At 41.0% G+C, this 26481-nt stretch overlaps 1 long non-coding RNA gene and 1 pseudogene across 3 annotated transcripts; one reads left to right on the forward strand and one right to left on the reverse strand.

Moving 5' to 3' along the window:
• Positions 1-6385: 6385 nt before the first annotated feature.
• Positions 6386-8019, reverse strand: LOC136465327 (putative WEB family protein At1g65010, chloroplastic; annotated as a pseudogene).
• Positions 8020-9024: 1005 nt separating this feature from the next.
• Positions 9025-11370, forward strand: LOC136463028 (uncharacterized). Of its 3 annotated transcripts, none has more exons than XR_010760879.1 (5): positions 9025-9425; positions 9547-10269; positions 10349-10627; positions 10711-10753; positions 11035-11370. It is a non-coding gene; the product is annotated as an uncharacterized lncRNA (long non-coding RNA). The 3 variants fall into 3 exon arrangements; XR_010760880.1 differs by having other exon boundaries at positions 9547-10068; XR_010760878.1 differs by having other exon boundaries at positions 9547-10627.
• Positions 11371-26481: the final 15111 nt, after the last annotated feature.

Here is a 26481-nt window from a genome sequence, read left to right on the forward strand (position 1 = left end):
CATCTGCCTGGCTTCCCATCAATCAACGGACTAGTACCCGAGGTTGTCGTGTCGAATATATCCGTGCCGATGATTGATATATGAACACCGAGGAACAGGAAATAGCTCGAGTATGTAATAATTTATAGATCAGCAAGTTGATTCAATTAACCACAAAAAAGCTGGTTAGCCAACAAAAATAATTCGCATTATGGAAGTGTATTTAATTCCTATGTACACTAGAGTACGTTATCTAGGCCTCGTTTAGATTCATTATCTGCTAATAGTTAGCTAACTAATAGCTCATATCTAATATTAGCTAGTTAACTATTAGCTGGAGGGTGTTTGATACACAGCTAATAAAAAATGCTGCTAAGATAACTATTAGCTATTATTATCTGATTTGGTCCAACTAGTGAGATAGGTACAATATAGAGGTCCAGCTAACAATTAGCTATTTTATTAGCTGCACCTTCTTGGATCTAAAAGAGATAACTATTAGCAGATAGCTATTATCTATAGGGATCCAAACAGGGCCTTAATTACATAATCAAATGTGCTATGTATACCTTTGACTGCATTTTAGGATTTAGGCTAAGTGAATAGGAAAACTTTTCACTCTTAGTGTTTGGCAGTACCTAAACGGTTTGGCGCCGGTGATGATCCATTGAAGGTTATCATTATTGGAAGGCCCAAGTGCTTTGTGCTTGGCCTGATGGAGAAGGGACACTGTTATAGTCTTATTTGACCTTGCCCCTAGGTGACTCAACAAGGTTTAACTCCTAGTGGGTGCTCCAACGTAAACTTGGAGTGTGGGTGCATGGTGTGGGGGTTGTGGCATCACACCTCAATACCATGGGAAAATTTTAGTTGTCTCAGTTCTCTTTACTTCACTTACTTCTCTACTTGGTGTTATTTCCTTCCACAATGTTCTTGTGAGCTTGAAGTACTTAAGCGACAACATAGGATTAATCATGCCCTCTGGTCGATAGGTTTTCATTCTGGCAAATTAAATACACTATTGTTGTGTGATCTTTGCTGAAGACATATCCTAGATTGTAGCCATAAGTACTTCTTTCCTGCTATTTTTTGGGCTATTTTCAAACTTTTTCCAAAGGTATTCATTTTAAATGAGAGATGCCGATGACCGCCTTTAGAAATGTATTTCTACATATCGATGTCCATCTCTAACAATATATTTCAGTTAAACCACAGTACCATGTGTTGTTGTACCACACCCATGAAAAATTACCAGTTCCATAGGCCCTTAATCAGCGAGGAGTAATTTAATCACTTGTAAAAAATCCTACTTATTGCTGCTTCTAGAAATAGTTTTTTATAGTGACAATGTGTTTGCAAAAAGATGTTGGATATTTTTGCATGCAAAGTGAATTGTGAGATACTAGGTGAAAAATCTTCCTAACCCAGGTACAGATTACCCCACCTACCCCCTTATTTTAACATGCATTAAACCACCTTAGGTAAACATCATATATATCGGTTAAACCACAGTACCATGTGTTGTTGTATTAGAGATCCACCAAAGACTAACCATTGAACCACAACTCCTCCCACTATGATCTAGCCAAAAAAATTAACAGCTATATTATAACCACCATATTACTAAGAGGATATCCCGCAAGTTGCTATGAGACTTTTTTTAGAAATAAAACGGTTGCATGTAAGAGTTAAACCTACGTGTTCTTATATCCATTTTTATCAAAGTTGTGCAACTCAATGAAAGAAGCCAATAAAAAACTAACATAATTAGATCGAATTATAAGATGATGGAATGACAAAATAAATAGCAATATACGGATGCCTTATATATTATTTATATTTTGAAAATACTATTGCGTTTAGTGGAGTTGGCGTGATGGGAGGACGACATGGGTATTAGTGGGAGTTTAGGAGATGATGTGGATAGTTAGTGGAAGATGATTGATGTGCGGATGGCTTTCGTGTTAAGATAGAACTTGTAGTAGAGATTAAGATAAAACTTGTAGTGTGGATTAGTTTTATAAGAAACTAGAAACTATCCCGCGTGTTGTTTCGGGAATTATGAATGATTAAGAATGAATTAGACTACATATATAATTAGTTATATGAAAAGATAAACTATTATAAATTAATGTAGCGGATAGTATGGTACTGATGTGGAAAACTTTATTACTGGATGATGTGTCTCGCTTATGTGGACATAATTGCGTGTGCTAGTGTATTGTAATTGTATAGGATAGTGGACTACTAAGGCAGACAGGTTGCTTGCTGAGATAAGACTCTAGTGGGGATTAAGATTATAAGAGGTATAGATATATAAAATATAGAATATAGATAGAGATAGAGATAGAGATTGAGATATACAGGTAGATACAATAGATACAGATATAGAAATAGATCGATAGATATATGGGTAACAACCATCAATTCCAAACTCAGTAACCATCTGAGGGTAAAATTCTTAAGGCCCGCGAAGCCATACCCCCCCCCCCCCCCCCCCCCCCCTTTTCCTCACAAGGCCCCTTTGCTCGTCTACATCCCGTGCTCGTCATAGCTCGCACCAATATGCATTATGCAACCACACCTCTCCTTTAGTCCATCTGCTTGTATTAGATGTATATATGTTGTACATGACTTGTCTTGTGTTATAAGCTTAATTGAATTCAATGATAGCTGACTCATTATAACTGGCTCGGACAAATTTAATTGGTTGTAACGTACATATAAATTTAATTCTTCTTTCATTTCTCGAGCTGTCACGATCCCCCACCCGTCACACTCTCCCAAGCGTATAAGAGTCTGGACTGGTTTTACTAAAAATAGTAGTGATGAATTAGAGATAAGAATTTTTTTTCTGGTTTAATTATTACTCCGTCTGTGACCTAAACTCACGACCCATGCTCATATAAGTTATCATAGCGCACTTCCAGCAGCGATAGTATAGAGTCTGATTTCTAGACATAATAATAGAATAGATAACACAAGTTATATGTTCTGTTATAAGACACGGTCATGTTTCCTAGTATATTATAGCTCTTCCCAAAGTATACGTGACATTTTTGGACAAGGACTCGTCAATATTTCTTTTTTTTAAAGACTGTCCTTCGATGATTCGTTGTGTCTGTCTTTTTGGATATTATAACAGTAAATACTATATTATAGTTAAGATTGAAGAGCGCATGGTTGTCCAAACACATTAAGATTTTGTAAAAAAAAGAAGATTACATAATGGCCAAGGTTTTAAATCTCCGGCTATAGCTTCCGCTATCTTCGGCTATAGCTTTTTGAGAAGGATTTAGCTAAGTTTTTTCATGTACAAGTTAGCCCTTAGCTGCCGCTATAGCCCGTTATAGTCGGTTTTCGGACATAGAAAGCTAAATGGCTTAACCGGCAATTTAAAACCTTCATAATGGCATTACTGTTTATAAGGCTAGTCTTAGTAGAAGTTTCATGAACATTAAATAAGCTCACATCACATAGTATATAGATAAAAGAGAGAAATAATAAAAGTTTTATTGGATGAAATGAGTTTCATGGAGATAAAACTTGTCTATACTGTTTTCAATATAGGGGAGTATTGGAAATCGGGACATGCACGAAACCTCCACTAAAATAGAATCAGCTACAAACTTCATTATACTAGTGGACATGCATGTGCGACACACGTGTTATGACAACTCTTCAAACTTTTTTTTTGAAATAAAAGGCAGGAGCTCTGCCGCTCAATTAAGACGGGAAAAGAGGTTTATGTACAACTGGCAGCTAAGGTGCCTAAACACCATGGTCCGAAGACCAAAGAGGAGAAAACATGTCTAGCACTATTAGTTTTACCTCTCACCAAAGTTCATTGCCCTATGCCTTTTCACTATGTCCTCTTTGGTAAAAAATGCCACCTGTTGCGCCGTCCTGTGCATATTTTCGAAGATTCTTCTATTCCTCTCCTTCCACAAATTCCACATAATGTATATCACCATGCCATTGAACCGCCTGCGGTCTTGCTTTTGAATCGTGCTTGCCGCCTGCTCCCTCCATTCGGCAATTGAAGCAGGGTCCTGTTGTGGCCATTGCACCACAAAGTTTTCCCAAGCTAGCACTTGATCCTAGGTGGCTTTTGCGAAGGGGCAAAGCAAAGAGAGATGAAGCCCCGTTTCCAGAGGACCATTACACAAGACACAATGTTCTTGGTGCGGCCAATTCCTCTTTTTGTAGATTGTATGCCATTAGGATTTTGTCGTGCATGAGGATCCAGGCATGTATCTTGCACTTATTCTCCAATCGTGCCTTCCAAATGAGCTCATGTTGGAACTTCCGATGGGAGCCTCCGAACTGTATCTTGTATGCCAAGCTGGTGGAGTAGGCACCGTTAGCCATCCATTTCCAAATAATTGTGTCTTGCACATCGGGCTGTGGCTGAACATTCTATAATCTAATCCATAGGCTAATAAATTCTTGGAGTTGTGTTGTTGTGGTGATATGCGCTCGTAGTGCTCTAATCTAGTTGCCATTGTGTAATTCCTGACGAACCGTCCTGTTCTTCCTGCGCACCAGCCTGAATAGTTGTGGCGCTAGATACCTAGGTTCCTTGCCCTCCAGCCAGTTGTGGTGCCACAAACGTGCTTTGTCGCCATTGCCAATTGTGACTATGGTGGAGGAGTTGAACAGGAGGCGATCTGTGTCATTGCAGGGGACTTCCGTTCCCACCCAAGGCTTGGGGTCGTCACCCCATTCATGCCACAACCATCACCCAAGGCTTGGAGGAGTTGAACAGGAGGCATAGGGCCCTCCTGAATCTATCCAGGTCTGGCACTCCCATGCCACCCAGATCCTTTGGCTTGCAGACCGTCGGCCAATTCACTAGACAGTGACCCCCATTAGCGTTCTCCTCACCTTTCTAGAGGAAGGATCTTCTGATTTTGTCAATCTTCTTTCTCGCCCAGACCGCTAGGGGGAAAACAATCAAGTGGTAAGTGGGCATTGAAGATAGCACCATGGTGACTAAGGTTTGCCTGCCTGCTCTATTCAACATCTTGCCTTTCCAACATGGCAGCCTCTGGCCGATGCACTCAATGAGGGGTTGCACATGGACCTTCTGTAGTGATCTAGTATGCAACTACAAACCCAAATAGCAGCACGGGAAAGGTTATCTTGTTCTAGGAAAGGAGGCCAAGGCATGGTCAGGATCAATGTCCTGGCATCTGATCGAGTGAACCGAACTATTTTGCAGGTTTATGTGCAAGCCCGAGACTCTGCCAAATTCTTGAAGTATGGTCGTGATGGCCTCTAGATCTTCTTTGAGAGGGTTAATGAATATTGCTGCATCATCGGCATACATGGAAGTTCTCCATCTTACTGCGGCTAGAGGTAGATTGGTGAGGACCCCCTGCTGTGTCGCCCTATCCAGCAGTCATTGTAGTGGATCCATGGCTAGAATGAAGAGCATAGGCGATAGGGGGTCACCTTGTCGAACCCCCCTCCTATGACTGAAAGCCGGGCCTTGCTGTCCATTTAGCAGCACCTTTGACGAAGTGGTGCGGAAAAGGATCGACACCCATTCTCTCCATCGTGGTTCGAATCCTAGCGCATGTACAACTTCTAGGTGGTAGCTCTAGCTATCCATGTCGAAAGCTTTATGTATGTCAAGTTTCAAGAAGAGGGCCGGTAGCTTTTGTTTATGCATGGTCCGCACCATATTTTGGACATAGAGGAAGTTATCATGGATACTTCTTTTTTTGATGAAAGCGCTTTGGCATTTGGAGGCCAAGGAGTCCAGCAGGGGCCAACCTATTTGCAAGAAGCTTGGCAAATATTTTTGCGATGCTATGAATAAGACTTATGGGCCTGAAGTCCGTTGCTCGCCTGGCTTCCATCTTCTTTGGGAGTAGAACAATATTTGCCGAATTTAGCCGTTCGAAGCCTTGGGAGTTGAACATGACCATGCTGTTTAGTGCTGCTGTGACGTCCTCTTTAATTATTTCTCAGCAGGATTTGAAAAAGGCACCCGTGAATCCATCTGGACCAGGCGCTTTGTCACATGGCATGGAGTTGATTGTGTGTTTTATCTCTTCCTTTGTGAATGGTGACTCCAACATCAAAAGGTCTCTGGGGATGTAGCCAAGCGCATTCCAATTGAAGGTCCTTGATCTTGGAGGCACTGAACCAAGGTGGTTTGAGAAATAATCAGCCACCACCATCTCTTTGTCGTCATGGGTGATAGCCACCCCCTCGTCCTCGTGCAGGCAGTGTATGTAATTTTTTCTTAACCTCGTGCTGGCTCTAATGTGGAAGAATTTTGTGTTTGCGTCTCCACCATGGATGTGTGCCACTCTAGAGCGTTGCCTGATCCTTGATTTTCGATGGCGGCAAGACCGGTGCTCCTTGCTTTTAACTGGCGACGTAGGTCAAGCTCCTAGGCCGTGAATGTTCTAATTTCCTGAGCCGCTTCAAGCTGCAATAGCACCTCTTTGACGATGGCCAGCTGCAGGCTCGTGTCCCCAATTTTCTCTTTGTGCCAGAACTCTTCATACTCAATGGATGGAATACTAACAAAATTTCCTTTGAGTCTATTCATATATATACTCCATATAAATAGAGAGAATTCCTTATTTGACACCGAACAAATGACCCGTTCCTTTTTTGGCTCTCAAAAAAATTCCGTTCCCTATTTGACACCGAGTTCATCTTTCATTCCTTATATGACATTCCGTTAGATTCTCCATCCGTGAACCGTTAACTGCCACGTGAAAAGACAATTTTGCACCTATGGGCCCCACCACCCTTCTCCCTCTTCTCCTCCCTTTCTCCCTCCTCACTATAACACAACATGCTTTTGCCGACACTTTCTATTGTAGGCAAAGGGCACCTTTGCCGATAGATAAGCTCCTGCGAAAAGTTTTGCCGACAGTTTAGAAACAGTCGCGCTAGAAGACGTCGGCGAAACTTTTGCCGACAGTTAACAGAATCCCCTTCCTTCCTCTTCCTCCCTCCCTCTCCTCTTCCTGTCTGCGCCCGTATAAGCAGCACGCCCCTTCCTTCCTCTTCCTCCCTCCCTCTCCTCTTCCTCCCAGAGTCCAGGAACATTTCGGCGCCCAGCTTGCCCTGCGCGTCTTCCCGCTTCCACTTCTCCACTAGCGGGATCTCCCGCTCTTTCCTTGCCGCCGCGAGCTGGCCCTGGAGCTCCTCGGCGCGCTCCTTGGCCGCGGTCTCACTGGCCCTGAGCCCCTCGTTCTCCAGCCGCAAAGCCTCCAGGGCGCGCTCTTTCTCCGCGACGGCCTCCTGCAGTCTGGCATTGTCGCCGGTCGTGGCCTCGAGCGCCTCGGCGGCCGCGTTAGCCTCCTCCACCGCCGGCTCTAGCGCGCGGCGCAGCACGGCGTTGTCGTCGGCAAGCGCCCGTCGCGCCGCGTCGATCTCAGCGGCGCTCTCCGCCCGCGCGGCGGCTGCCTAAACCTCCGCGCCACGCGCGCGCTCTAGCAACGCCTTCTCCCTAGCGCACCACCCATCCACGGTGTCCTTCCAGTCAGCGGTGAGCGTGTTGACGCGCTCGGTCACCGACCACAGCTCCGCCTCGGTGCCCTGGAGGAGGCCCCGGAGCCGGTCGCGCTTGGCGTGGGCCGCCTCCAGCTCATCCCGCGTGTCGCAGAGCCATGCCTTGACCTGCTTAGCCTCCCTACTGACCGCGGACAGCGCCGCGGTGAGCTCGTCCACCGCCTTCCGGCTCCGCTCCTCGTCCTGCGCCGACGCGCGGAGCCTGGCGCGAAGACCGTTGATCTCCTCATCCACGCCGCCGAACATGAGGTCCATGACGCTCCACTGCTGCTGTGTCTGTGTCTGTGTCTGCGCCTGCGCGTTTGGCCCAGTGGCGGCGGCCTTGCCCTGCTGTTGTTGATGCCGTAGCGCAGCGACCTCGAGCCTGGCCTCCTCGAGATCGATCTTGGCCTGCTCCAGCTCCTTGGTCTGCTGGACCAGCGACTCCAACATCTTCATCATCTCCCGCTGCTTGGCCTACGCCGCCTCCCGCTCTAGGAGCCGCATCACATGCTCCATCGTGGGCGGACAGGAGGGAGAAGGGGAGGAGAGGAGGGAGAAGGGTGGTGGGGCCCACAGGGGCAAAATCGTCTTTTCACATGGCAGTTAACGGTTCACGGATGGAGAATCCAATGGAATGTCATATGAGGAATGAAAGATGAACTCGGTGTCAAATAGGGAACGGAAATTTTTTGAGGGCCAAGAAAGGAACGGGTCATTTGTTCGGTGTCAAATAAAGAATTCTCTCATATAAATATAATTGACCTTATTCAAATGCAAAATAGGAAAAGGTTTTAAATATTAATGCTTGGTTCATTTAATAAAGAAACACAAATTATAGATGTAATTTAGACGAGGATATTTAAAATATATTGCTTGCATAGTCTCTACTCCCTCAGTTTTGAATATAAGGGATTTGGAGTTTTGGGTGTCCCAAGTCATTCAGACTTATTGCATCATATTTAGTCAACATAGCATATACATATGAAAATAATGGGATATGGGTATAAAAAGTATTTAATTCCATTTAAAAATATCCTGACAATTAATAAATTAATAAATTTAAAACGTGCAAATTCTGTTCAAACTCCTTCCTTTTTTTTTCCACAAATTTTTATTAAGAACATATTCATTGACCTATTTTTTTTTATATGTGGAGATAGTACAGCTCCTCTATCTGATCTGACCACCCACTATACCACACACCAGAATTAGCATCAGACATCGGTCGCTAAAACTAGGTATTTAGCGATGCAACATTGGTCGGTAAAGAATTCCAACGAAGCATCGGTCGGTAAAGGTGCCTTCAGCGGCTATTCATCGGTCGCTATAGATAGCGTGAAACTATCGGTCGATATATGTCAGTAATAACATCAGATGATCGGTACGGTCGGTACATATTAGAGCTAAAATCTAGCGCGCTGCCCTTCGCCCAAATTTTGTCAGCCGAATCTCCAGAACCCTAGTACGCTCACCTTTATGACCTTATCCCCTTACTTCCTTCCATGAAAGAAAACACGGCGCCCCATCCATCCCAAATCGTAGCCCATGCGCTCCCGGTCCTCTCCCGTCACCACCGCTCAATCCAGAGCTACCACGCCGCTACTCTAGGGGATTCCAGCAGGGGCTGCGCCACTCCCAGAGGCGCCTCCGCTGCAGGGGTCCCGCGCCACCGCCGCTCCCAGGTTCTACGCTGAGCAGGGGGCCACACCGCCACGCCCAGCAGCCGCACAGGAGGAGGCGAGGACCGAGGAGACGAGCTCCTGCGGACAGCGGACGCCATCCCACCGGGCGCTGGCCACTGCTGCGCCACACTCCACCGCCCGCCGGTCTCAGCACCCTGCCTAGGCCTCCGCGCCGGCCAACGAGCAGGCCTCCACACGCAGACCGTGAGCCATCTGCCGATTCTGCCTAGTAGCTACAGTGTGAGCTCTCAGTTTTCTCCTTTTTCAATTTCTGTACTCAATTTCTATTCAGATTCTATATTTGTTCAATTGGATTGAAAAATGAAAATTGAAATTAGAAATATGGATGATGGATTTACAGAATCTCCACAACCACAATGAAGAGGACTCGGACATTGCAATCATATTTCATAATGAATCTGGTTGTATTTATTCCATTCATATCCAGTGTGCACCCGATTGAAGTACTTGGGCTTTCTTCGTGGATTCTTGTCATGCCACCAGTACACCTGCGAGTACATTGAACAAGCATATGCTATCAGAAACCAGCTGAATTCATATGTAGTAGGATGCACCAAAATTGCTAAATCACGCTTCTTGTTTAAGCTTGTTACCATGCATGGCATCGAACTCAAATTGGCATTAACCCTATATTAAACTGTCAAAATATACTAAACTATAAAATACATGAGTCAGCATATTATTTGAAAATTTTGGTGTAGCTTATGGTGTGTTATATATGGTCCAAGCATGATAACCATCGGTCCTTCTGGATCGACAGTAAATGCTGCATCAAGGTTCACTTTAGCACCGGCACCAAATGCTGCATCTCCTTCCTCCATAGCTCCCATTGTTTTTATGACCTTCATCTCCATCTCATCAGGTACTCTTTGCCTTTGCTTTCATGGTTTCTTGAACTTTTCTTTGATGCTCCAAAACTACAGCTTCACGTAGCTCTTCCATTTCTTTCACTGTTAATCCCTAAGATTTTGCAAAATACACATATATTTCAGGAATTACTAAGTTATATAATATGGAACCAATCATTGTAAGTTATTCATTATATAATGCGGAACCAATCATTGTAAGTTATTTATGCATGATTGTTGAATTACAGTATGTAATCTTTATGGAGTGTAAATATTGATATTTCATTTATGTAGAACAAACTTAAAGCAACTGTTGAGGCCCGTCCAGAGTTGATAGAAAGAACAATTCAACAAGGTGTTTGCTGCTGCTTTGGGTTCAAAGGAGCCAAGAGGCCGTGTGCGAACTTTAGGTCTAGGACCTACTCCTCAAGATGTTGGTATAGCAGGACTGAAGTGTTACACACCTACAAGATTTCAAATGGAAGTTTTGGCCCGTAAAAAGGTTGAAAGTAGGAATGAAGCTCTAGAACAACGAACGCTCTTAAGTTGTCGATTGCATGGCCATACAATAGAGTAATAAATTGTCCTAGTCATTGTTTCCTGTTTTCTCATATGTGATTAGTGACCAAACTTCTAACTAGTGATATTTGTGACAGATGGAGGTTAGCAAGGCATCAACAACAAATCATGGTACTTGGGGTATGTTATTCTCATCTCACTAGTAGGTGCTTGTGCTGTGTTGAAGTAGTTCTCGACATTGTATGAGTGTATGGCACACACAAACAATATGTCAATTTCACATCTAGCTACTAGTTACTAACTAATATCCAATTATCTAGAGTTCGGACATGTATTACCATAAGTCTGTAGTACATGAACAATGATACTGTAGTACATGAACATAAAGTTGAGATGAAATATATAATTGTTATGTGTCAGCAATCATTTTTATTAACAAATTTCATTTTCACTTTGTTCAGGTGGGAGGCCCTAGAGATTCTGTGATGCTGGATCAACACCAAGCAGATCTGTCTAGTGCTCAGTGATGCTATTTTGTATTTGAGTAAGATGAGGCATTTAGTAGATTGTAAGGCCAACATGTATGGCTTGTGGATGCCATTTGATCTAGCTATTAATGAAATCCGTCGGTATAGAGTTATAAGGACCGATGTTCGGTCGCTATAACGACTTATAGCGACACTTTTGTAGTTGTTGTAAAAAGTGTGTGGTATAATGACCCTTGATAGAATTAGCAATTGAATAGTCTCAATTCCAACATCAATAATCGTTGTCCCGGATGGCATACACCTAATCAAATAAACACTAACACCATTAATAAATATTTCTAAATACAGGATTCTGTATATGTAACTGGGTATCATAAAAGTTGTTGTATGCAATTGGAAAGTGTCACTTTGTGATAGCCATAAGTACAGGACTGAGGACTTGTTTTGTGGTGTGCTTAGTCATGCTGCGTGGAAGTTCAGAAAGTGAAGGCAAAATTAAATAACAATTGTAGAATTAGTTTAGATACCTGTCAGTTGGCAAACGGTGAAGAGTAGACTTCTTCGGTACTCAGTCATGTTTGGATTGACTAATACCCCCATCAAATCTTCTGTAGTTCAAGACGATTTTTCCTAAAAAGGTTGCAAGTGAATTTAGTAAGTCTCTACAGCTTAAAACATTGATGAAACAATCTCTAATACAAGGAATACCTACTACTAACTCATGTCCTACTCCTTTGGTTGCAGAGAAGATCCAACAGGGGGCAGCAAAGTGCAAGTAGTGAAAACAATGCAGATCCCTACTTGCGTCATCATTAAACTGAACTCCCATAGCACTGTACTATTTTTCATGTTCCAATAAATCAAATGTAAGTATTGAACAATTAGCCAAGCTTTTGCTTTCTGCTATTCATCAGTGAGTCATTTGAACCACAGGTACTACTTCCTTTTTAAAAAAAAGTGGATAACTACTGCCACTGTGCCGCAAATATCACTACTAACTTGCTTTTTAGGTGACAAAAAATGTCAAAAGTATTAAGCCACAACTTTGCCTAAAGAATTTTGAAGCCATGTGTATAATCTGTTCAGGTACCCCATATTTCACGTAATTGAATGCAAAATTAAATTGCTTACTATTCAGTTAAATGGTCCAACTCCAATGTATTGAGAAAAAAACATTTTGCTACAGTGAAGCAACACAAATACTGCACTGGATTAGATGTACCAGTGAGCACATGATCCAACGAAGAAGGCAAAATTCATAACCAGCAGCAAACCTGCAGTTAACGTCAATCAGCATTGCAGATAGATACCATGAAACATCAACCTTAGATGAGGTGAAGGCGACCAAGTTACCCTCAAGCAAGCATGGCGGCAACGGTGAAGAGTAGACTTCTTCGGTACTCAGTCATGTTTGGATTGACTAATACCCCCATCAAATCTTCTGTACTTCAAGACGATTTTTCCTAAAAAGGTTGCAAGTGAATTTAGTAAGCCTCTACAGCTTAAAACATTGATGAAACAATCTCTAATACAAGGAATACCTACTACTAACTCGTGTCCTACTCCTTTGGTTGCAAGAGAAGATCCAACAGGGGGCAGCAAAGTGCAAGTAGTGAAAACAATGCAGTTCCCTAATTGTGTCAGCATTAAACTGAACTCCCATAGCACTGTACTATTTTTCATGTTCCAATAAATCAAATGTAAGTATTGAACAATTAGCCAAGCTTTTGCTTTCTGCTATTCATCACTGAGTCATTTGAACCACAGGTACTACTTCCTTTTTAAAAAAAGTGGATAACTACTGCCACTGTGCCGCAAATATCACCACTAACTTGCTTTTTAGGTGACAAACAATTTCTAAAGTATTAAGCCACAACTCTAAATCAAGTGCCTAAACAACTTTGAAACCATTTGTATAATCTGTTCAGGTTCCCCATATTTCACGTAATTGAATGCAAAATTAAATTGCTTACTATTCAGTTAAATGGTCCAAACTCCAATGTATTAAGAAAAAAAACATTTTGCTACAGTTGAAGCAACCCAAATACTGCACTGGATTAGATGTACCAGTGAACACATGATCCATCGAAGAAGGCAAAATTCATAACCAACAGCAAACCTGCCATTAGCGTCAATCAGCATTGCATATAGACACCATGAAACATTGACCTTAGATGAGGTGAAGGCGACGAAGTTACCCTCAAGCAAGCATGGCGGCAACGGTGAAGAGTAGACTTCTTCGGTACTCAGTCATGTTTGGATTGACTAATACCCCCATCAAATCTTCTGTAGTTCAAGACGATTTTTCCTAAAAAGGTTGCAAGTGAATTTAGTAAGTCTCTACAGCTTAAAGCATTGATGAAACAATCTCTAATACAAGGAATACCTACTACTAACTCATGTCCTACTCCTTTGGTTGTAGAGAAGATCCAACAGGGGCAGCAAAGTGCAAGTAGTGAAAACAATGCAGATCCCTACTTGCGTCAGCATTAAACTGAACTCCCATAGCACTGTACTATTTTTCATGTTCCAAGAAATCAAATGTAAGTATTGAACAATTAGCCAAGCTTTTGCTTTCTGCTATTCTTCAGTGAGTCATTTGATCCACAGGTACTACTTCCTTTTTAAAAAAAAGTGGATAACTACTGCCACTGTGCCGCAAATATCACTACTAACTTGCTTTTTAGGTGACAAAAAATGTCAAAAGTATTAAGCCACAACTTTGCCTAAAGAACTTTGAAGCCATGTGTATAATCTGTTCAGGTACCCCATATTTCACGTAATTGAATGCAAAATTAAATTGCTTACTATTCAGTTAAATGGTCCAACTCCAATGTATTGAGAAAAAAACATTTTGCTACAGTGAAGCGACACAAATACTGCACTGGATTAGATGTACCAGTGAGCACATGATCCATCGAAGAATGCAAAATTCATAACCAGCAGCAAACCTGCAGTTAACGTCAATCAGCATTGCAGATAGATACCATGAAACATCAACCTTAGATGAGGTGAAGGCGACCAAGTTACCCTCAAGCAAGCATGGCGGCAACGGTGAAGAGTAGACTTCTTCGGTACTCAGTCATGTTTGGATTGACTAATACCCCCATCAAATCTTCTGTACTTCAAGACGATTTTTCCTAAAAAGGTTGCAAGTGAATTTAGTAAGCCTCTACAGCTTAAAACATTGATGAAACAATCTCTAATACAAGGAATACCTACTACTAACTCGTGTCCTACTCCTTTGGTTGCAAGAGAAGATCCAACAGGGGGCAGCAAAGTGCAAGTAGTGAAAACAATGCAGTTCCCTAATTGTGTCAGCATTAAACTGAACTCCCATAGCACTGTACTATTTTTCATGTTCCAATAAATCAAATGTAAGTATTGAACAATTAGCCAAGCTTTTGCTTTCTGCTATTCATCACTGAGTCATTTGAACCACAGGTACTACTTCCTTTTTAAAAAAAGTGGATAACTACTGCCACTGTGCCGCAAATATCACCACTAACTTGCTTTTTAGGTGACAAACAATTTCTAAAGTATTAAGCCACAACTCTAAATCAAGTGCCTAAACAACTTTGAAACCATTTGTATAATCTGTTCAGGTTCCCCATATTTCACGTAATTGAATGCAAAATTAAATTGCTTACTATTCAGTTAAATGGTCCAAACTCCAATGTATTAAGAAAAAAAACATTTTGCTACAGTTGAAGCAACCCAAATACTGCACTGGATTAGATGTACCAGTGAACACATGATCCATCGAAGAAGGCAAAATTCATAACCAACAGCAAACCTGCCATTAGCGTCAATCAGCATTGCATATAGACACCATGAAACATTGACCTTAGATGAGGTGAAGGCGACGAAGTTACCCTCAAGCAAGCATGGCGGCAACGGTGAAGAGTAGACTTCTTCGGTACTCAGTCATGTTTGGATTGACTAATACCCCCATCAAATCTTCTGTAGTTCAAGACGATTTTTCCTAAAAAGGTTGCAAGTGAATTTAGTAAGTCTCTACAGCTTAAAGCATTGATGAAACAATCTCTAATACAAGGAATACCTACTACTAACTCATGTCCTACTCCTTTGGTTGCAGAGAAGATCCAACAGGGGCAGCAAAGTGCAAGTAGTGAAAACAATGCAGATCCCTACTTGCGTCAGCATTAAACTGAACTCCCATAGCACTGTACTATTTTTCATGTTCCAAGAAATCAAATGTAAGTATTGAACAATTAGCCAAGCTTTTGCTTTCTGCTATTCTTCAGTGAGTCATTTGATCCACAGGTACTACTTCCTTTTTAAAAAAAAGTGGATAACTACTGCCACTGTGCCGCAAATATCACTACTAACTTGCTTTTTAGGTGACAAAAAATGTCAAAAGTATTAAGCCACAACTTTGCCTAAAGAACTTTGAAGCCATGTGTATAATCTGTTCAGGTACCCCATATTTCACGTAATTGAATGCAAAATTAAATTGCTTACTATTCAGTTAAATGGTCCAACTCCAATGTATTGAGAAAAAAACATTTTGCTACAGTGAAGCGACACAAATACTGCACCGGATTAGATGTACCAGTGAGCACATGATCCATCGAAGAATGCAAAATTCATAACCAGCAGCAAACCTGCAGTTAACGTCAATCAGCATTGCAGATAGATACCATGAAACATCAACCTTAGATGAGGTGAAGGCGACCAAGTTACCCTCAAGCAAGCATGGCGGCAACGGTGAAGAGTAGACTTCTTCGGTACTCAGTCATGTTTGGATTGACTAATACCCCCATCAAATCTTCTGTACTTCAAGACGATTTTTCCTAAAAAGGTTGCAAGTGAATTTAGTAAGCCTCTACAACTTAAAACATTGATGAAACAATCTCTAATACAAGGAATACCTACTACTTACTCGAGTCCTACTCCTTTGGTTGCAAGAGAAGATCCAACAGGGGGCAGCAAAGTGCAAGTAGTGAAAACAATGCAGTTCCCTAACTGTGTCAGCATTAAACTGAACTCCCATAGCACTGTACTATTTTCATGTTCCAATAAATCAAATGTAAGTATTGAACAATTAGCCAAGCTTTTGCTTTCTGCTATTCATCACTGAGTCATTTGAACCACAAGTACTACTTCCTTTTTAAAAAAAGTGGATAACTACTGCCACTGTGCCGCAAATATCACCACTAACTTGCTTTTTAGGTGACAAACAATTTCTAAAGTATTAAGCCACAACTCTAAATCAAGTGCCTAAACAACTTTGAAACCATTTGTATAATCTGTTCAGGTTCCCCATATTTCACGTAATTGAATGCAAAATTAAATTGCTTACTATTCAGTTAAATGGTCCAAACTCCAATGTATTAAGAAAAAAAACATTTTGCTACAGTTGAAGCAACCCAAATACTGCACTGGATTAGATGTACCAGTGAACACATGATCCATCGAAGAAGGCAAAATTCATAACCAACAGCAAACCTGCCGTTAACGTCAATCAGCATTGCAGATAGACACCATGAAACATTGACCTTAGATGAGGTGAAGGCGACGAAGTTACCCTCAAGCAAGCATGGCGGCAACGGTGAAGAGTAGACTTCTTCGGTACTCAGTCATGTTTGGATTGACTAATACCCCCATCAAATCTTCTGTAGTTCAAGACGATTTTTCCTAAAAAGGTTGCAAGTGAATTTAGTAAGTCTCTACAGCTTAAAACTTTGATGAAACAATCTCTAATACAAGGAATACCTACTACTAACTCATGTCCTACTCCTTTGGTTGCAGAGAAGATCCAACAGGGGGCAGCAAAGTGCAAGTAGTGAAAACAATGCAGATCCCTACTTGCGTCAGCATTAAACTGAACTCCCATAGCACTATACTATTTTTCATGTTCCAATAAATCAAATGTAAGTATTGAACAATTAGCCAAGCTTTTGCTTTCTGCTATTCTACAGTGAGTCATTTGATCCACATGTACTACTTCCTTTTTAAAAAAAGTGGATAACTACTGCCACTGTGCCGCAAATATCACTACTAACTTGCTTTTTAGGTGACAAAAAATGTCAAAAGTATTAAGCCACAACTTTGCCTAAAGAACTTTGAAGCCATGTGTATAATCTGTTCAGGTACCCCATATTTCACGTAATTGAATGCAAAATTAAATTGCTTACTATTCAGTTAAATGGTCCAACTCCAATGTATTGAGAAAAAAACATTTTGCTACAGTGAAGCGACACAAATACTGCACTGGATTAGATGTACCAGTGAGCACATGATCCATCGAAGAATGCTAAATTCATAACCAGCAGCAAACCTGCAGTTAACGTCAATCAGCATTGCAGATAGATACCATGAAACATCAACCTTAGATGAGGTGAAGGCGACCAAGTTACCCTCAAGCAAGCATGGCGGCAACGGTGAAGAGTAGACTTCTTCGGTACTCAGTCATGTTTGGATTGACTAATACCCCCATCAAATCTTCTGTACTTCAAGACGATTTTTCCTAAAAAGGTTGCAAGTGAATTTAGTAAGCCTCTACAGCTTAAAACATTGATGAAACAATCTCTAATACAAGGAATACCTACTACTAACTCGAGTCCTACTCCTTTGGTTGCAAGAGAAGATCCAACAGGGGGCAGCAAAGTGCAAATAGTGAAAACAATGCAGTTCCCTAATTGTGTCAGCATTAAACTTAACTCCCATAGCACTGTACTATTTTCATGTTCCAATAAATCAAATGTAAGTATTGAACAATTAGCCAAGCTTTTGCTTTCTGCTATTCATCACTGAGTCATTTGAACCACATGTACTACTTCCTTTTTAAAAAAAGTGGATAACTACTGCCACTGTGCCGCAAATATCACCACTAACTTGCTTTTTAGGTGACAAACAATTTCTAAAGTATTAAGCCACAACTCTAAATCAAGTGCCTAAACAACTTTGAAACCATTTGTATAATCTGTTCAGGTTCCCCATATTTCACGTAATTGAATGCAAAATTAAATTGCTTACTATTCAGTTAAATGGTCCAAACTCCAATGTATTAAGAAAAAAAAACATTTTGCTACAGTTGAAGCAACCCAAATACTGCACTGGATTAGATGTACCAGTGAACACATGATCCATCGAAGAAGGCAAAATTCATAACCAACAGCAAACCTGCCATTAGCGTCAATCAGCATTGCATATAGACACCATGAAACATTGACCTTAGATGAGGTGAAGGCGACGAAGTTACCCTCAAGCAAGCATGGCGGCAACGGTGAAGAGTAGACTTCTTCGGTACTCAGTCATGTTTGGATTGACTAATACCCCCATCAAATCTTCTGTAGTTCAAGACGATTTTTCCTAAAAAGGTTGCAAGTGAATTTAGTAAGTCTCTACAGCTTAAAGCATTGATGAAACAATCTCTAATACAAGGAATACCTACTACTAACTCATGTCCTACTCCTTTGGTTGCAGAGAAGATCCAACAGGGGCAGCAAAGTGCAAGTAGTGAAAACAATGCAGATCCCTACTTGCGTCAGCATTAAACTGAACTCCCATAGCACTGTACTATTTTTCATGTTCCAAGAAATCAAATGTAAGTATTGAACAATTAGCCAAGCTTTTGCTTTCTGCTATTCTTCAGTGAGTCATTTGATCCACAGGTACTACTTCCTTTTTTAAAAAAAGTGGATAACTACTGCCACTGTGCCGCAAATATCACTACTAACTTGCTTTTTAGGTGACAAAAAATGTCAAAAGTATTAAGCCACAACTTTGCCTAAAGAACTTTGAAGCCATGTGTATAATCTGTTCAGGTACCCCATATTTCACGTAATTGAATGCAAAATTAAATTGCTTACTATTCAGTTAAATGGTCCAACTCCAATGTATTGAGAAAAAAACATTTTGCTACAGTGAAGCGACACAAATACTGCACCGGATTAGATGTACCAGTGAGCACATGATCCATCGAAGAATGCAAAATTCATAACCAGCAGCAAACCTGCAGTTAACGTCAATCAGCATTGCAGATAGATACCATGAAACATCAACCTTAGATGAGGTGAAGGCGACCAAGTTACCCTCAAGCAAGCATGGCGGCAACGGTGAAGAGTAGACTTCTTCGGTACTCAGTCATGTTTGGATTGACTAATACCCCCATCAAATCTTCTGTACTTCAAGACGATTTTTCCTAAAAAGGTTGCAAGTGAATTTAGTAAGCCTCTACAACTTAAAACATTGATGAAACAATCTCTAATACAAGGAATACCTACTACTTACTCGAGTCCTACTCCTTTGGTTGCAAGAGAAGATCCAACAGGGGGCAGCAAAGTGCAAGTAGTGAAAACAATGCAGTTCCCTAACTGTGTCAGCATTAAACTGAACTCCCATAGCACTGTACTATTTTCATGTTCCAATAAATCAAATGTAAGTATTGAACAATTAGCCAAGCTTTTGCTTTCTGCTATTCATCACTGAGTCATTTGAACCACAAGTACTACTTCCTTTTTAAAAAAAGTGGATAACTACTGCCACTGTGCCGCAAATATCACCACTAACTTGCTTTTTAGGTGACAAACAATTTCTAAAGTATTAAGCCACAACTCTAAATCAAGTGCCTAAACAACTTTGAAACCATTTGTATAATCTGTTCAGGTTCCCCATATTTCACGTAATTGAATGCAAAATTAAATTGCTTACTATTCAGTTAAATGGTCCAAACTCCAATGTATTAAGAAAAAAAACATTTTGCTACAGTTGAAGCAACCCAAATACTGCACTGGATTAGATGTACCAGTGAACACATGATCCATCGAAGAAGGCAAAATTCATAACCAACAGCAAACCTGCCGTTAACGTCAATCAGCATTGCAGATAGACACCATGAAACATTGACCTTAGATGAGGTGAAGGCGACGAAGTTACCCTCAAGCAAGCATGGCGGCAACGGTGAAGAGTAGACTTCTTCGGTACTCAGTCATGTTTGGATTGACTAATACCCCCATCAAATCTTCTGTAGTTCAAGACGATTTTTCCTAAAAAGGTTGCAAGTGAATTTAGTAAGTCTCTACAGCTTAAAACTTTGATGAAACAATCTCTAATACAAGGAATACCTACTACTAACTCATGTCCTACTCCTTTGGTTGCAGAGAAGATCCAACAGGGGGCAGCAAAGTGCAAGTAGTGAAAACAATGCAGATCCCTACTTGCGTCAGCATTAAACTGAACTCCCATAGCACTGTACTATTTTTCATGTTCCAATAAATCAAATGTAAGTATTGAACAATTAGCCAAGCTTTTGCTTTCTGCTATTCTTCAGTGAGTCATTTGATCCACATGTACTACTTCCTTTTTAAAAAAAGTGGATAACTACTGCCACTGTGCCGCAAATATCACTACTAACTTGCTTTTTAGGTGACAAAAAATGTCAAAAGTATTAAGCCACAACTTTGCCTAAAGAACTTTGAAGCCATGTGTATAATCTGTTCAGGTACCCCATATTTCACGTAATTGAATGCAAAATTAAATTGCTTACTATTCAGTTAAATGGTCCAACTCCAATGTATTGAGAAAAAAACATTTTGCTACAGTGAAGCGACACAAATACTGCACTGGATTAGATGTACCAGTGAGCACATGATCCATCGAAGAATGCTAAATTCATAACCAGCAGCAAACCTGCAGTTAACGTCAATCAGCATTGCAGATAGATACCATGAAACATCAACCTTAGATGAGGTGAAGGCGACCAAGTTACCCTCAAGCAAGCATGGCGGCAACGGTGAAGAGTAGACTTCTTCGGTACTCAGTCATGTTTGGATTGACTAATACCCCCATCAAATCTTCTGTACTTCAAGACGATTTTTCCTAAAAAGGTTGCAAGTGAATTTAGTAAGCCTCTACAGCTTAAAACATTGATGAAACAATCTCTAATACAAGGAATACCTACTACTAACTCGAGTCCTACTCCTTTGGTTGCAAGAGAAGATCCAACAGGGGGCAGCAAAGTGCAAATAGTGAAAACAATGCAGTTCCCTAATTGTGTCAGCATTAAACTTAACTCCCATAGCACTGTACTATTTTCATGTTCCAATAAATCAAATGTAAGTATTGAACAATTAGCCAAGCTTTTGCTTTTTGCTATTCATCACTGAGTCATTTGAACCACATGTACTACTTCCTTTTTAAAAAAAGTGGATAACTACTGCCACTGTGCCGCAAATATCACCACTAACTTGCTTTTTAGGTGACAAACAATTTCTAAAGTATTAAGCCACAACTCTAAATCAAGTGCCTAAACAACTTTGAAACCATTTGTATAATCTGTTCAGGTTCCCCATATTTCACGTAATTGAATGCAAAATTAAATTGCTTACTATTCAGTTAAATGGTCCAAACTCCAATGTATTAAGAAAAAAAACATTTTGCTACAGTTGAAGCAACCCAAATACTGCACTGGATTAGATGTACCAGTGAACACATGATCCATCGAAGAAGGCAAAATTCATAACCAACAGCAAACCTGCCGTTAGCGTCAATCAGCATTGCAGATAGACACCATGAAACATTGACCTTAGATGAGGTGAAGGCGACGAAGTTACCCTCAAGCAAGCATGGCGGCAACGGTGAAGAGTAGACTTCTTCGGTACTCAGTCATGTTTGGATTGACTAATACCCCCATCAAATCTTCTGTACTTCAAGACGATTTTTCCTAAAAAGGTTGCAAGTGAATTTAGTAAGCCTCTACAGCTTAAAACATTGATGAAACAATCTCTAATACAAGGAATACCTACTACTAACTCATGTCCTACTCCTTTGGTTGCAGAGAAGATCCAACAGGGGGCAGCAAAGTGCAAGTAGTGAAAACAATGCAGATCCCTACTTGCGTCAGCATTAAACTGAACTCCCATAGCACTGTACTATTTTTCATGTTCCAATAAATCAAATGTAAGTATTGAACAATTAGCCAAGCTTTTGCTTTCTGCTATTCTTCAGTGAGTCATTTGATCCACATGTACTACTTCCTTTTTAAAAAAAGTGGATAACTACTGCCACTGTGCCGCAAATATCACTACTAACTTGCTTTTTAGGTGACAAAAAATGTCAAAAGTATTAAGCCACAACTTTGCCTAAAGAACTTTGAAGCCATGTGTATAATCTGTTCAGGTACCCCATATTTCACGTAATTGAATGCAAAATTAAATTGCTTACTATTCAGTTAAATGGTCCAACTCGAATGTATTGAGAAAAAACATTTTGCTACAGTGAAGCGACACAAATACTGCACTGGATTAGATGTACCAGTGAGCACATGATCCATCGAAGAATGCAAAATTCATAACCAGCAGCAAACCTGCAGTTAACGTCAATCAGCATTGCAGATAGATACCATGAAACATCAACCTTAGATGAGGTGAAGGCGACCAAGTTACCCTCAAGCAAGCATGGCAGCAACGGTGAAGAGTAGACTTCTTCGGTACTCAGTCATGTTTGGATTGACTAATACCCCCATCAAATCTTCTGTACTTCAAGACGATTTTTCCTAAAAAGGTTGCAAGTGAATTTAGTAAGCCTCTACAGCTTAAAACATTGATGAAACAATCTCTAATACAAGGAATACCTACTACTAACTCGTGTCCTACTCCTTTGGTTGCAAGAGATGATCCAACAGGGGGAAGCAAAGTGCAAGTAGTGAAAACAATGCAGTTCCCTAATTGTGTCAGCATTAAACTGAACTCCCATAGCGCTGTACTATTTTTCATGTTCCAATAAATCAAATGTAAGTATTGAACAATTAGCCAAGCTTTTGCTTTCTGCTATTCATCACTGAGTCATTTGAACCACAAGTACTACTTCCTTTTTTAAAAAAGTGGATAACTACTGCCACTATGCCGCAAATATCACCACTAACTTGCTTTTTTGGTGACAAACAATTTCTAAAGTATTAAGCCACAACTCTAAATCAAGTGCCTAAACAACTTTGAAACCATTTGTATAATCTGTTCAGGTTCCCCATATTTCACGTAATTGAATGCAAAATTAAATTGCTTACTATTCAGTTAAATGGTCCAAACTCCAATGTATTAAGAAAAAAAACATTTTGCTACAGTTGAAGCAACCCAAATACTGCACTGGATTAGATGTACCAGTGAGCACATGATCCATCAAAGAAGGCAAAATTCATAACCAACAGCAAACCTGCCGTTAGCGTCAATCAGCATTGCAGATAGACACCATGAAACATTGACCTTAGATGAGGTGAAGGCGACGAAGTTACCCTCAAGCAAGCATGGCGGCAACGGTGAAGAGTAGACTTCTTCGGTACTCAGTCATGTTTGGATTGACTAATACCCCCATCAAATCTTCTGTAGTTCAAGGCGATTTTTCCTAAAAAGGTTGCAAGTGAATTTAGTAAGTCTCTACAGCTTAAAACATTGATGAAACAATCTCTAATACAAGGAATACCTACTACTAACTCATGTCCTACTCCTTTGGTTGCAGAGAAGATCCAACAGGGGGCAGCAAAGTGCAAGTAGTGAAAACAATGCAGATCCCTCCTTGCGTCAGCATTAAACTGAACTCCCATAGCTCTGTACTATTTTTCATGTTCCAATAAATCAAATGTAAGTATTGAACAATTAGCCAAGCTTTTTCTTTCTGCTATTCATCAATGAGTCATTTGAATCACAGGTACTACTTCCTTTTTTAAAAAAGTGGATAACTACTGCCACTGTGCCGCAAATATCACCACTAACTTGCTTTTTAGGTGACAAAAAATGTCAAAAGTATTAAGCCACAACTTTGCCTAAAGAACTTTGAAGCCATGTGTATAATCTGTTCAGGTACCCCATATTTCACGTAATTGAATGCAAAATTAAATTGCTTACTATTCAGTTAAATGGTCCAACTCCAATGTATTGAGAAAAAACATTTTGCTACAGTGAAGCAACACAAATACTGCACTGGATTAGATGTACCAGTGAGCACATGATCCATCGAAGAAGGCAAAATTCATAACCAGCAGCAAACCTGCAGTTAACGTCAATCAGCATTGCAGATAGATACCATGAAACATCAACCTTAGATGAGGTGAAGGCGACCAAGTTACCCTCAAGCAAGCATGGCGGCAACGGTGAAGAGTAGACTTCTTCGGTACTCAGTCATGTTTGGATTGACTAATATCCCCATCAAATCTTCTGTACTTCAAGACGATTTTTCCTAAAATGGTTGCAAGTGAATTTAGTAAGCCTCTCCAGCTTAAAACATTGATGAAACAATCTCTAATACAAGGAATACCTACTACTAACTCGTGTCCTACTCCTTTGGTTGCAAGAGAAGATCCAACAGGGGGCAGCAAAGTGCAAGTAGTGAAAACAATGCAGTTCCCTAATTGTGTCAGCATTAAACTGAACTCCCATAGCGCTTGTTGACACCGTTTTTTGCACGTGTCAAAATGATCAGAGTGGGTTAATCGGCAGGTGGAAAGTTACTGTATACGTTGACAGCCGATGAAAATCAGCTTGTAAAGTTGGTTGCCGATGAATGGTGGTGATCGGTGGAAAAGTTGATTTACTCGGGCGTTGCCGATAAGGTTGGAGATGTTATTGTCGATGCCGATGAATGGAGGCTTGAAGACTACTGCCGATGAAACAGGAAGTATGCCGATGGAAAGGAGGTTGGTGAGATTTCCATCGTAATTGAAGTGGACAGGGAAATAGATAGGAGTTGATTTCCTTTTCTATATTTGTTAGAGTATGGTTCATGTAAAGAGTCACGTGTTTCCTTAGATATGGACTTGGTGTCCTAGTTGTATTTTGGTTATGTCTCTTTAGATCAGGGTATAAATATAGATTGAGGGGCAATGTAATAGATATATCAATCAATATCAAAACCAATTTTTACTCCTATTTGCATCTACTTACTTTTTGGCGACTTCGTCAATTTGCATATTTTTTCTTTTTACGAGTTCTCATTGATTCGGCGAGTTGCATTGCTTCAGTGCGACCTTCGACGATTCTCGAGTTCCGTGTGAGTACCTCTTGGCCGTGACTTCCGGGCGTATCGCTGTTGTCAGGACCAAAGTGCTCGTATCTTCATCCTTGTCGATTAACAGGTCAAGTCGACTGGCACGCTTTGGATATCGATTCGGGTATTAGCCCTTTGTGTTTGCAGATCCACTTTTGCATCAACACATCTTTTGGCACGCCCGGTGGGACGGATCAATCCGATCAATATGTTCAATTCTGAGATCGATTCAGGGAACATTATCGCGGTATCAGAAGAAGATCTTAAGGAAGATCAGAGGCAGGCTATGGAAAAGGCTGTAGAAGAATACAGGCAGCTTTGTCTGAAATCGTTTAGCCTGAACAAGAGTGGACAAGTCATCCAGAAGCAAGATTTGCCATTACCTCAGTAGGTTACCTTTGACTCCAATCCTGGTAAACTTTAAGAGATGGTTAATTCTGCAGTAAATCATGCTTTGATTAATCATTCCAATGTGCTGTCCAATACCGTTCATAATGCTGTGGTTCGAACTCTCAAAGAAGGACAAGCGTCACCGCATTACGTTGGGCCTGCCTATCACCAACCAGAGCCGGCATCTGTCAATACTCCATCGGCTCCCTCGGCCGTTATGGGTACAGAAGTTACTTCTCCTCCAGTATCGGCAGGCTTACCTAATATTCAATCTACACCGATATGATCAGATCCGGTACTACTAGGAGGACGAGTTCAGCTTAATACAGATCTATCGGCATCAGCTATGTCCGGCCCTGTGTCTCAGAATAGCTAGATTCCTGCTAGTTGGTGGGGATATGGTATGCCTCCGGAGTCATCTGCTTTCAATCCTGGGTTACCTCAAGTGTTTGATGCAGTGGGAAAAGCTCCTATACCATCGGCTGTTTCGCCAATGGCTCAAGTGCCTCAATATGCTACAGCAACTACTGTGCAACCAACTCCAGGAGGTTTCCAGATGCCTTTGGTTCAAACACCCAATTCAATTCCATCGGCAAGCTTACTGCCGATGCAGCAGAAAGCCCCTGCTATAAGTCAAACTGGGGTTCAGTTCATGCCTCAAGCTAGTTATAATAATCCAACAATGTCAGCAAATTACCAGCCATCGGTAAGTTTTGTACCGATGAGTTCTAATAATGGTTGGTCAGGACAGTTACCTGTTCAACATGCAGTTCAGCAAAATCAGCAGGTTGCAGGGATTCAACAAGGTCATATGCAAGCTGGTTTCCAGAATCAAGCATTGGCAGCTCAGCCGATGAATCCTTTCCAACAGGTTAATGGACCACAAGTAACGGCAAATATGCCGATTGCTGGAGATCGTGGGCCACAAAGATATGTGGAGGGATATCAGCAGGTACCTCCTGTAGAAATTCAGCCAGTTCGTCAGCAGGAAGCTGATGCTTTTTGGGCCGATAAGATAGCAGAAAT

This window comes from Miscanthus floridulus, chromosome 7, assembly GCF_019320115.1.
Source record: "Miscanthus floridulus cultivar M001 chromosome 7, ASM1932011v1, whole genome shotgun sequence".
Classification (NCBI taxonomy): domain Eukaryota; kingdom Viridiplantae; phylum Streptophyta; class Magnoliopsida; order Poales; family Poaceae; genus Miscanthus; species Miscanthus floridulus.